General features: G+C 43.4%; 1 pseudogene; it reads left to right on the top strand.

Moving 5' to 3' along the window:
- The first annotated feature begins 2,878 nt into the window (after positions 1 to 2,878).
- On the top strand, positions 2,879 to 9,760 carry LOC112072737 (protein ELFN1-like; annotated as a pseudogene).
- Positions 9,761 to 11,168: the final 1,408 nt, after the last annotated feature.

Here is an 11,168-nt window from a genome sequence, read left to right as displayed (position 1 = left end):
ATGAAGATACTCCCTAGTAAACAGCACCACATATGATTAGTCCTAGTAACAGCACACAGAGATGAGATAGTCCCTAGTAACAGCACCAGATATGAGAATTAGTCCCTAGTAACAGCAAACTAGATATGAAGATTACTCCCTAGTAACAGCAGCAGATATGATTACTCCCTAAGTAACAGCACCAGAGATAAAGATTATCCCTAGTATACAGCACCAGATATGAAGATTACCCTAGTAACACACAGAGATGAAGATTTGTCCCTAGTAAACAGCACTAGAGATAAATTAGTCCCTAGTAACAGCACCAGAGATGAAGATTAGGCCCCTATTTCCTCTAGTAACAGCACCAGAGTATGAAGATTAGTCCCTAGTAACAGCCACTAGAGAGAATGATTAGTCCCTATAACAGCACCAAGATGAAATTAGGTCCCTAGAACAGCACCAGATATGATTAGTCCCTAGTAACAGCACCAGATATGAAGTAGTCCCTAGTAACAGCACTAGATATGAAGATTACCCTAGTAACCAGCAACCAGAAAGATTAGTCCTAGTAACAGCACCAGATATGAAGATTATCCCTAGAACAGCACTAGATATGAAGATTACTCCCTAGTAACAGCACCAGAGTATGATTAGTCCCTAGTAACAGCAACAGAGATGATGATTAGTCCCTAGTAACAGCAACCAGATATGATTAGTCCCTAGTAACAGCACCAGATATAAGATTAGTCCCTAGTAACATCACCAGATATGAATAGTCCCTAGTAACACACCAGAAGATTAGTCCTAGTAACAGCACCAGATAGAAGATTAGTCCCTAGTAACAGCACCAGAGATGATGATTAGTCCCTAGTAACAGCACTCAGAGATGAAGATTAGTCCTAGGAACAGCACCAGATATGATTAGTCCCTAGTAACAGCACCAGATAGGAAGATTAGTCCCTAGTAACAGCACTAGATATTGAAGATTACTCCCTAGTAACAGCACCAGATATGATTAGTCCCTAGTAACAGCAACAGAGATGAAGATTAGTCCCTAGTAACAGCACCAGAATGAAGATTAGTCCCTAGTAACAGCACTAGATATGAAGATTACTTCCTAGTAACAGCACCAGATATGATTAGTCCCTAGTAACAGCCACCAGAGATGAAATAGTCCCTTAAGAATGATATCCCTAGTAAACAGCACCAGAGATAAATTAGTCCCGAGTAACAGCCACTAGAGATGAAGATTAGTCCCTAGTAACAGCACCAGTAGATGAAAGATTAGTCCCTAGTAACAGCACTAGAGAGAGAGATTAGTCCCTAGTAACAGCACCAGAGATGTATTAGTCCCTAGTAACAGCACCAGATATGAAGATTAGTCCCTAGTAAAACACCAGAGATGATATAGTCCCTAGTAACAGCCACCAGAGATGAAGATTATCCCTAGTAACAGCACCAGATATGATTAGTCCCTAGTAACAGCACCAGATATGAAGATTAGTCCCTAGTAACAGCACATAGATATGAAGATTACTCCCTAGTAACAGCACCAGATATGATTAGTCCCTAGTAACAGCAACAGAGATGAAGATTAGTCCCTAGTAACAGCACCAGATATGAAGATTAGTCCCTAGTAACAGCACTAGATATGAAGATTACTCCCTAGTATACAGCACCAGATAGATTAGTCCCATAACAGCACCAGAGATGAAGATTGTCCCTAGACAGCACCAGATATGATTAGTCCCTAAGTAACAGCACCAGAGATGAGATAGCCTATAACGAGCATAGAATAGATTATCCTATAAAGCACCAAGATGAAGATTATCCCTAGTAACAGCACTAGAGAAATGATTAGTCCCCTATAACAGCACCAGAGATGAAGAAGTCCCTAGTAACAGCACTAGATGAAGATATCCTATAACAGCACTAGATTATTAACAGCACCAGAATGAATTAGTCCCTAGTAACAGCACCAGAGATGACGTTAGTCCTAGTAACAGCACCAATGATATCCCTAGAACAGCACCAAGATGCGATTAGTCCCTAGTAACAGCACCAGAGATATGTAGTCCCTAACAGCACCAAGATTAAGATAGTCCCTAGTTACAGCATCCAGAGATATGATTAGTCCCTATAACAGCACCAGAGAGATTAGTCCTATAACAGCACCAAGATGATGATACTCCCAGCAACAGCACCAAGGATTATTAGTCCCTAGTAACAGCACCAGAGATGAAGATTACGATGGGTTTTTTGTTGAAAACGTTAATGTTTGTTTGAAGATACAGTCACTAGTTAAAGTCTACACATCTCCGCGCACGGTCTTCACATTTAACCTCCTTTAAATCTCAAAAGGAATTAGATTTTTCTCTACACAACCTACTCAACATGTATCAAAGAATAAAAAATATATAAATGAAGAAGTCTTGATTGCGTAAGTCTTCACAGCCCCAGAGTTATTACTTGGTGGAAGCATCTTTGCAGCCATTACAGCTGGGACTCATTTAAAATTAAATTCTACCAACTCTTAGGCAACATTCAACCATCCTTTTTTGCAAACATTTCCAAGATCACTAAATGTGTTGTGTGTCATTGATGACAGCAATATTGAACCTTGTTCTTATTTACAGCACATTTAAGTTAGATGTTGTACATCAGTAGGGGGGAAAACATGTATTCCTTTTAAAATTCATTCGTTTGTTTTTTCCCCAATTTGAAGTTGTCTATTACCTCTCTCCTTTCTCTCCAGTTTCTGGCCAACCTATGAACCACCAATGAGGAGGCAGGAGAGTAGACAGGATCCAATCAGGGATGCCGAAGACCAACCATCAAGTGAAATAGCCAACAGATGGAGGAAAAGGACGGAGCCACCACCCAGCCGTCTCCTGACGACAGTCCCCAGGACCACAGACAAATGTAGTTGCAAGAGCGGGCCTCGTCATCCCCCTGACTCTCACACACTGTGGAAACACGGGAAACAAAATGGAGGCTCAGATTGGAGTCATAAGTGCATAAATAAAAGGTGCAGAGACTTTGTCCAATGAGCTACGTCAAGGTACTTCCCTCTAACTCTTCTCCGTTCCTCCCGACCAATCAAAGGAGGACCATCCTTCCTCCGGACCAATCAAAGGAGGACCATCCTTCCTCCGGACCAATCAAATGAGGACCATCCTTCCTCCAGACCAATCAGAGAACCATCTCCCCAAAAAACGTTGGTTGGTGCGAAAGAATCTGGATAAGCAAATCTGGATAAGCAAAAAAATGTAATGGGTCTGCAAGTCCAAAAAATGTTGGATCCTTCCTACGGACTAACCTGAGAGAAAGACGAGTGTACACTTTTCCTTTTTAAACCTTCTTTGTGTGGGACTAACCTGAGACAAAGACTAGGAAGGGCCAGCAATACTCTCTCCTTCCAACCCTACCCTGCCTTATACTGCCGAGTGGACTAACAATACAGTGGAGCGCTGACATGGGTAGAGGCTGTATAGCTCTGGAGATTACAGTGCACAAGGTGCTCGTTGGACAGGTTCAACTAGAAGGAGAGGACTTTATTAATCCATGCCAGATGGAAATTGGACATTAGTAACAATCTTCATTCTTTACACTTCTCTTCCTCGCAGTGACGCTAACCTGGATAAATAAACTAATCAATAAACAAAAAAACAACTATAATAAACAACATGGATGTCATCATCAGAACGCCAACACAACCCCGAGAGGCGGGGTTTAACAACAGAGTGGGCGGGGTTTCGGTGGCGTTGTCGGCAACCAGTTGGTTTGCCTTCCTCTATGGCTTTGCCCTACTGTCAATCATCCAATTTCCCACGGTGACGGGCGACTGTTGGCTGATTGAGGGGGAGAAGGGCTTCGTGTGGTTGGCTATCTGCAGCCAGAACCAGCCCCCTTATGAAGCTATCCCTGCCCACATCAACAGGTAAGAACCAGCCCCCTTATGAAGCTATCCCTGCCCACATCAACAGGTATCAAACAGTAAGAACCAGCCCCCGTATGAAGCTATTTCCTGCCCACATCAACAGGTAAGAACCAGCCCCCTTATGAAGCTATCCCTGCCCACATCAACAGGTAAGAACCAGCCCCCTTATGAAGCTATCCCTGCCCACATCAACAGGTAAGAAACCAGCCCCCGTATGAAGCTATTCCTGCCCACATCAACAGGTAAGAACCAGCCCCTTATGAAGCTATCCCTGCCCACATCAACAGGTAAGAACCAGCCCCCTTATGAAGCTATCCCTGCCCACATCAACAGGTAAGAACCAGCCCCCGTATAAGCTATCCCTGCCCACATCAACAGGTAAGAACCAGCCCCCGTATGAGCTATTCCTGCCCACATCAACAGATAAGAAAACAGCCCCTGTATGAAGCTATTCCTGCCCACGTCAGCAGTAAGCATGACAGAGATAAGGTTGCAAAATTCCAGAGATTCCCGAAATCCTGATATAATCAGTGTTTATTTGTTCCTTAAACATAATGTGTGTTATTAATATGTTCTATTATCCCACGTACTGTTCTTGAATGCATGTTCTTATTTTCATTTGATTGAACGCATTTGATTAATTTGGATTCCCCAGATTTCCCGTGCTTCTACACCTGCATTGCTTGCTGTTTGGGGTTTTAAGCTGGGTTTCTGTACAGCACTTCGAGATATTAGCTGATGTACGAAGGGCTATATAAAATAAACTTGATTTGATTGATTTCCTGCTTATTCCCAACTGATCCAGACATATTCCAACCAGGGATTTCTGGATAACCTGGGAACATTTGGGAAAGTTACGGGAATATTGCAACTCCAGGCAGACGGCATTGTTGAGCATTCTGTGTGTTTTATTTTCCTTTTTGTTCGTCTATGTTTACTTCCAGTTAGGTTTAACTTGTTGTCATGGTCCCTGAACAAGCAGTTAACCCACTGTTCCTAGGCCGTCATTGAAAATAAGAATTTGCTTTAACTGACTTGCCTAGTTAAATAAAGGTAAAATAAAAATAATAATAATAAATAAATGTGATTGTTTACTGTAAATTGCCTTTTAAGAAAAGAAGAGCTGTATCTACCTGTTGACCTTGTCAGTTTATTGTTGTAAAGGGTATTTTATTGCAAGTTTAAATGCACTTTAAATAAAGTCTGCTTTGAACAGCACCATCGTGGACCTGAGCTCAACGAGAATAAGATCAAGAGTATCCATTTCTCATCGCTCAGCCGCTTTGGAACCTGACGTACCTCAACCTCACCAAGAATGAGATCTCGTACGTGGAGGACGGAGCCTTCTCGCGCCAGTTCAACCTACAGGTTGGCCTGAACTTCACACTGATTCCTGCGCTCTAGTGAACTATGTAGGGAGAAGTGTGCATTTGGTACCTTACCTTCAATCACATTACCTTAACGTATGTTACCTTACCTTACCTCACGTTACCTTACCTCACGTACCTTAGCTCATTTACCTACGTTACCTTACCTTACGTTACCTTACCTCACCTTACCTCACGTTACCTTACCTCACTTCCTTAGCTCATGTTACCTTACGTTACCTTACCTTACTTACCTTACCTTACCTCACCTTACCTCACGTTACCTTACCTCACCTTACCTCACGTTACCTTACCTCACGTTACCTTAGCTCACGTTACCTTACGTTACCTTACCTCACGTACCTTACCTCACGTTACTTACCTCACGTTACTTACTCGCGTTACCTTCCCTCACGTTACCTCACGTTGCCTTACCTTACGTTACCTTACCTCACATTACCTTACCTCATGTTACCTCACTCTTACCTTACCTCACGTACCTTACCTCACGTTACCTCACGTTACTAACCTCGCGTTACCTTACCTCACGTTACCTCACGTTGCCTTACCTTACGTTACCTTACCTCACATTACCTTACCTCATGTTACCTCACTTTACCTTACCTCAAGTTACCTTACCTCACGTTACCTTACATCATCTTACCTCACATTACCTTATGTTACCTTACTCACATTACCTTACCTCATGTTACCTACGTTACCTTACCTTACATCATCTTACCTCACATTACCTTACCTCACTTACCTTACCTCACGTTACCTTACATTACCTCACGTTACCTTAAATTACCTAAAATTACCTTACCTCACGTTACCATGCCTTACCTACATTATCTTAACTCACATTACCTTACTTACCTTACCTCACTTACCTTACGTTACCTTAACTTACCTCACGTTACCTACGTTACCTTACCTTACCTCACGGTACCTTACCTCATGTTACCTCACGTTACCATATGTTACCTTACCTTATTACCGTACGTCACCTTACCTCAAGTTACCTCACGTTACCTTACCTTATCTCACGTTACCTTACCTCACGTTACCTTTACGTTACTCACGTTACCTCACGTTACCTTACCTCACGTTACCTTACCTCACGTTACCTTACGTAACCTCACGTACCTGAAATTACCTCACATTACCTTACCTCACTTACCATGCCTTACCTACATTATCTTACCTCACATTACCTTACATTACCTTACCTTACCTCACGTTACCTTACGTTACCTTACCTTACCTCACGGTACCTTACCTTATATTCACGTTACCTACTCACGTTACCTTACGTTACCTCACGTTACCTTACCTCACGTCACCTTACCTCACTTACCTTACATTACCTCACGTAACGTTACATTTTCTCACATTACCTTACCTCACGTTACCATGCCTTACCTACATTATCTTACCTCACATTACCTTACGTTACCTTACCTCACGTTACCTATGTTACCTTACCTTTCGTACCTTACGTACCTACCTTACCTTACCTCACGGTACCTTACCTCATGTTACCTCACGTTAGCATATGTTACCTTACCTTATGTTACCGTACGTCACCTTACCTCAAGTTACCTCACGTTACCTTACCTTATCTCACGTTACCTTACCTCACGTTACCTTACATTACCTCACGTTACCTTACCTCACTTACCTTACCTCACGTTACCTTACGTTACCTCACGTTACCTTACCTCACGTTACCTTACCTCACGTTAACTTACGTACCACGTTATCTTACGTTACCTCACATTACCTTACCTCACGTTACAATGCCTTACCTACATTATCTTACCTCACATTACCTTACGTTACCTTACCTCACGTTACCTTACCTCACGTACCTTACCTCATGTTACCTCACGTTACCATACATTACCTACCGTACATCACCTTACCTCAAGTTACCTCACGTTACCTTACCATACATTACCTTACCTCACGTTACCTTACCTTACCCTACCTTACGTTACCTTATCTTACCATTTCTTACCTTACCCTTCTTACCTTACCTTACCCTTCACCTTATCTTACCCTTTCTTCCTTATCTTACCCTTTCTTACTTTACCGTACCTTTCATACCTTACCTTACCCTTTCTTGCCCTTTCTTACCTTACCCTTTCTTACCTTACCCCACTTACCTTACCTTACCCTTCTTACCTTATCTTACCCTTTCTTTCCTTATCTTACCCTTTCTTACTTTACCGTACCTTTCATACCTTACCTTACCCTTTCTTGCCCTTTCTTACCTTACCCCACTTACCTTACCTTACCCTTTCTTACCCAACCTTACCTTACCCCAATTACCTTACCTTACTGGTTCTTACCTTACCTCACCTTACCTTACCCCTCTTACCTTACCCTTTCTTACTTTACCATACCCTTTCATACCTGACTCATTCTTCTTACCCTACCTTACCCCTTTCTACCTTACCCTTTATTACCTTTCTTAGCTTTCCCTTTCTTACCCTACCTTGCCATACCCTTTCTTACCTTACTCATCATTACCTTACCCTTTCTTACCTTACCCTTTCTTACCCTACCTTACCCTTTTCTACATTATCCTTTCTTACCTTACCCTTTCTTACCTTACCTTACCCTTTTCTACATTATCCTTTCTTACCATACCCTTTCTTACCTTACCCTTTCTTACCTTACTCTTTCCTAATCCTTTCTTACCTTATCCTTTCTTACCTTACCCTTTATGACCCTACCTTGCCATACCCTTTCTTACCTTACCCTTTCTTGCCCTACCTTACATTACCCTTTCTTAGCTTCCTCTTTCCTACCTTGCCCTTTCTTACTTTACCTTCCTACCTTACCTTACCCTTTCATACTTAACCTTACCTTCCTACCTTACCTTACCATGTCTCTCCACACCTTATCCTTTCTAACCTTACCCTTTCTTACGTTACCTTCCTACCTTACCTTACCATGTCTCTCCCCACCTTATCCTTTCTAACCTTACCCTTTCTTATGTTACTTTCCTACCTTACATTACCATTTCTTACCTTACCCTTTCTTACCTTACCCTATCTTACCTCACCTTACCCTTTCATACCGTACTCTAACTAACCTTTTCTTACTTTACCCTTTCTTACCCTACCTCACCTTACCTTCCCTTAACCTTTCTTACCTTACCCTTTCCTACCTTACCCTTTCTTACCTTACCCTTCCCAACCTTACCCTCTCTTCCCTTATCTTTCTTACCAGGTGCTGCAGTTGGGGTTTAACCGTCTGAGGAACCTAACAGAGGGAATCCTCCGAGGGCTGGGGAAGCTGCAGTACCTCTACCTCCAGGCCAACCTGATCGAGGCGGTCACCCCCAACACCTTTGAGGAGTGTCCTAACATAGAGAACATTGACCTGTCCATGAACAGGATCCAGGTGCTGGACGGAGGCTTGTTTACAGGGCTCGGTAGATTAACCACGTGTGAACTCTACACCAACCCGTTCAACTGCTCCTGTGAGCTGCTGGGATTTCTACGCTGGTTGGCAGTCTTCCCCAACAGGTAAAAAGYGCAAGTTGAAGCAAAATGTAATGTTCAATCTATTTTCAATGACATGTCAATAAGTATAAGCTATTTATTTCAAAAGTGTTTCACTTTTTTATTTTTTTTAAAATGTAAATTAAAATGACTTCCTACATTGACTGCCTTGAACTGGATTTGACCCAAACACTGGTAACCGCCGTGTGTTCCCGACCAGGACCAACGAGAGGATGGTGTGTGATACTCCGGCCGGGTTTTCAGGCTACAGCCTCCTCAGTCAGAACCCCAGGATGCCTGCCAACCGCAACGCTCTGCACATGCTCAGTATGGTCTGTAGACTAACACATATCATTATTATTATCCTTTTTTTAATAAATCCACCCTAAAATGAACTATCTTTTGGTATTTGTCCATTGTTGATATAGTCCCAAAACGTTTTGCTTGTCAGCAATCATGTTTTCAAGATATGTAAACTTTTAAAATACAGAAATACATCTGGTATGATGCACGATAGAGTGTTGAGACAGTGTAGAACATCATAGTAGGTTGTCATAGTAACAGTACATCGTTCATAGCAGTTAGAATACATTACATCATGTTATATTTTATATTCATTGAGCGTGGGAAACGAGCTATACAAATTAATTATTGTTATTGTTCTGATTTTATGATTACTTGTATAAAATATTTGTATGGTTATATTTAGGATGATGATGATGATGATGATGATTATAGGTGTGTACCGACGACGGTAGCAACTCTTTGCCGAACATCATTGTTCAGTCCGATTTTACGACCCTCCCACCGTACTCTCCCTGCGGATTGGGATTGACGACTGCCCCTCTGGAATGTCCCCGGAGGACCCAATCAGCATCAGCCCCTCCTACCCTGATCTGAACAACAAGCCTAGTATGAAGGTGAAACAGGTGAGCCCACCTACCCTGATCTGAACAACAAGCCTAGTATGAAGGTGAAACAGGTGAGCCCACCTACCCTGATCTGAACAACAAGCCTAGTATGAAGGTGAAACAGGTGAGCCCACCTACCCTGATCTGAACAACAAGCCTAGTATGAAGGTGAAACAGGTGAGCCCTACCTGCCCTGATCTGAACAACTAGCCTAGTATGAAGGTGAAACAGGTGAGCCCTACCTACCCTGATCTGAACAACAAGCCTAGTATGAAGGTGAAACAGGTGAGCCCACCTACCCTGATCTGAACAACAAGCCTAGTATGAAGGTGAACAGGTGAGCCCACCTACCCTGCCCTGAACAACAAGCCTAGTATGAAGGTGAAACAGGTGAGCCCACCTACCCTGATCTGAACAACAAGCCTAGTATGAAGGTGAAACAGGTGAGCCCACATACCCTGATCTGACAAACAAGCCTAGTATGAAGGTGAAACAGGTGAGCCCTACCTACCCTGATCTGAACAACTAGCCTAGTATGAAGGTGAAACAGGTGAGCCCTACCTACCCTGATCTGAACAACAAGCCTAGTATGAAGGTGAAACAGGTGAGCCCACCTACCCTGATCTGAACAACAAGCCTAGTATGAAGGTGAAACAGGTGAGCCCACCTACCCTGCCCTGAACAACAAGCCTAGTATGAAGGTGAAACAGGTGAGCCCACCTACCCTGACCTGAACAACAAGCCTAGTATGAAGGTGAAACAGGTGAGCCCCACGTGAAGCTGTTCCTACGGGCTTACCTGTAGGAACAGGTAAGCAAAGGGTTGCGTTGTGTGCGTGTTACAGAGTTCAGAATGTGTCTTAAGCCAATCCACAGCTAGCTTGAAATGTTCCTGGATGGAGCCATCCAATCGGTACCTTTTGGGTCTCGACCCGTTGGAACGTTGTCCAAGAGAATTCAATACGCTACACCTGTGTTGGTTGGAGTCCAGTCTGACCCCCCGTTACACGTGTGTTGGTTGGAGTCCAGTCTGACCCCCCCGTTACACGTGTGTTGGTTGGAGTCCAGCGACCCTCCGTTACACGTGTGTTGGTTGGAGTCCAGTCTGACCCCCCGTTACACGTGGTGTGGTTAAGTCCAGTCTGACCCTCCGTTACACGTGTGTTGGTTGGAGTCCAGTCTGACCCCCGTTACACCTGTGTTGGTTGGAGTCCAGTCTGACCCTCCGTTACACGTGTGTTGGTTGGAGTCCAGTCTGACCCCCCGTTACACGTGTGTGGTTGGAGTCCAGTCTGACCCCCCGTTACACGTGTGTTGGTTAGAGTCCAGTCTGACCCCCCGTTACACGTGTGTTGGTTAAGTCCAGTCTGACCCTCCGTTACACGTGTGTTGGTTAAGTCCAGTCTGACCCCCCGTTACACGTGTGTTGGTTAAAGTCCAGTCTGACCTTC

This window comes from Salvelinus sp. IW2-2015, unplaced genomic scaffold, assembly GCF_002910315.2.
Source record: "Salvelinus sp. IW2-2015 unplaced genomic scaffold, ASM291031v2 Un_scaffold2017, whole genome shotgun sequence".
In the NCBI taxonomy this organism is placed as follows: Eukaryota; Metazoa; Chordata; class Actinopteri; order Salmoniformes; family Salmonidae; genus Salvelinus; species Salvelinus sp. IW2-2015.
Note: the sequence above shows the minus strand (reverse complement) of the source record. Positions and strands in the feature narration are given on the sequence as shown.